Raw genomic sequence first — 2,500 nt, 5'->3', positions numbered from 1 at the left:
TCCTTTATTAACCTCGGTGAGAGAGAAAAAATGAGATTTAACATACATCAGAATAATATACAGCAAGACAATTTAACATTATCTCTTACCATAATGCAGCATGTAGAAGTCTTCATCTTCTTCAGCTGATGTCTCACTTTGTGGTACAACCTGTTGTCATGGAAATTTAAAAGATGAGTATGTAGAAAACTGCATTTTTCTTCAGGTTGCAAAGTTAATGCCATATCTGTTTTGAAAAGAATCTGAACTTTTACTATTCCTTCAATAACTTATTACTGATGTTAGTTCTGTACTTCTGCCCACTAACAATGCTGTCCTTTTGTAAAAACACAGATTAGGTTTTGGCTAGAGTACTTTGTGTCATCTTCATCTGCGATGCTCAGCAATATGCTTTTATTATACATGCATCATTCCTTGTAGCAAAACTTTCATCAAGTAAACACAGTGACTGTGATAACATGTGCAGACACACTTTCATAATCACAACAGTTTTATGTGCTCAAATGGTTTGCTTCCCTTGGGCCAAGTTCCCTTTTAACCCATTGAGGACAAGTCCAGAGACTATACTCAGGCAGGGGCTTATAGGAAATGCATTTTGGAGCAAAATCAGCCCATCTCAACGGGCTAACATGACACCTTTAATAATTACAGATGTAACTTCACGGTATTGTAGATACTTGGTAGTTGAATGCAATGACACATTATTGTCTCATTGCACTCCATATCACACACAGTGAAATGAATTAAATCTGAGTCTCATAAACCATCTCCAAGTTTACAGCTCTGAAAATAAATATTCCTCTTCAGTATGTTGGTCATTTTGTTTGTTTCTTCCCCCACCCATTATACCAATTTGGACCAACCAGGTACTTGAGGCAATCTCAGTATCCAATGTGTCATTCACTAATATGTCAGACATATGCTTGTTATAAAACATCATTGATTGCCTGAACAAATGCATATGTTCTAGTATCTTGTATGTTTAGGTTTGCCAAGGTGAACAAAGGAAAGAAACATACATCAAAATAATACATAGCAAGACAATAACGTTATCTCTTACCATAATGCAGCATGTAGAAGTCTTCATCTTCAGCTGATGTTTCACTTTGTGGTACAACCTGTGTCATGGAAATTTAAAATATGAATATATTGAAAACTGTATTTTTCTTCAGGTTGAAAAGTTACTGCATATCTATTAAAAAGAATCTGAACTTTTACTATCCCTCAATAACTTATTACTGATGTTAATCCTGTATTTTTGCCCACTAACAATGCTGTCCTTTTGTAAAAACACATATTAGATTTTAGCTAAAGTATTTTGGGTCATCTTCATCTGTGCTGCTCAGCAAATATGCTTTTATTATAAATGCATTATTCCTTGTAGCAAAACTTTAATCAAGTAAACACAGTGAGTGTGATAACATGTGCAGGACACACTTTCATAATCATAACAGTTTTATTATCTGCTCCAATAGTTTGCTTCCCTTGGGCCAAGTTCCCTTTTAACTCATTGAGGACGAGTCCAGAGTACTATTACTCAGGCAGGGGCCTACAGGAAATGCATGTTGTAGCAAAATCAGCCCATTCTCAACGGGTTAACATAACATCTTTTATAATTACAGTAACTTCACAGCATTGTAGATACTTGGTAGTTGAATGCAATGACACATTACTTCTCATTGCACTCCATATCACACACAGTGAAATGAATTAAATCCGAGTCTCATAAACCATCTCCACGTTTAGAGCTCTTAAAATAAATATTCCTTTTCAGTACAATTGTATAATGGTCATATTGTTTGTTTCTTTCCCCACCCATTATACCAATTTGGACCAACCAACTTGAGGCAATCTCAGTATCCAATGTGTCATTCACAAATATGTCAGACATATGCTTGTTATGAAACATCATTGATTGCTTGGCAAGTTAATGGGAGGGGGTTGTCCCTGTCATTGTTAGCTAGTCATAAACCATATAAAAAGTTACACATGACACATAACATGATCTTGCCATGCCTGTGAGAATTCAATTTGACTTGCAGTCAGCTCTTACCTCCAAGTCTACAGCTTCAACACTGTCCATTCCCAACAACTCTGCAAAGGCAAGGAAATAAATAAAGTGATTATAAATGCAATTTATACATTTATAAAAGACAACAAATTCTTGCCATGAAACCACATTCAGTTGCTTTGTAAACAACATTGTTTTTTCAGAACAGGTCTGTGTAAGCATGTAAATCATCATAATGTGGTCATATTATCATTTACTGCATACTTCAACCACTGTAAGAAAACACACAAACAAACAAACAAGCAGTTAATGCTAATTCTGACATAAGAAAACAAATAAAACAACTTACTGAACTAAAAAAGATGGGGCCATCACTTTCACATGACGAGAGGTCGGGATAAAGCCAAGCACACCCACTGCACAAGAACTTCACAGGTTGCTGTAGGCAAAGAAAGAGAATAATGCTTGGAAATGGTTACAAAAACATTG

General features: G+C 35.5%; 1 long non-coding RNA gene across 1 annotated transcript in view; it reads right to left on the bottom strand.

Moving 5' to 3' along the window:
* The window catches only part of LOC140233525 (uncharacterized), an 18,926-nt gene extending 16,473 nt beyond the window's left edge, over window positions 1-2,453 (bottom strand). The window contains exons 1-4 of the long non-coding RNA XR_011901547.1: window positions 2,361-2,453; window positions 2,054-2,094; window positions 1,061-1,118; window positions 90-150 (exon numbers count right to left, since the gene is read on the bottom strand). This is a non-coding gene — a long non-coding RNA (uncharacterized lncRNA). The remainder of the gene's footprint in view (window positions 1-89; window positions 151-1,060; window positions 1,119-2,053; window positions 2,095-2,360) is intronic.
* Between the last annotated feature and the right edge of the window lie 47 nt (window positions 2,454-2,500).

Source organism: Diadema setosum, chromosome 9 (assembly GCF_964275005.1).
Source record: "Diadema setosum chromosome 9, eeDiaSeto1, whole genome shotgun sequence".
NCBI classification, from domain to species: domain Eukaryota; kingdom Metazoa; phylum Echinodermata; class Echinoidea; order Diadematoida; family Diadematidae; genus Diadema; species Diadema setosum.
This window is presented reverse-complemented; position numbering and strand designations above follow the sequence as displayed.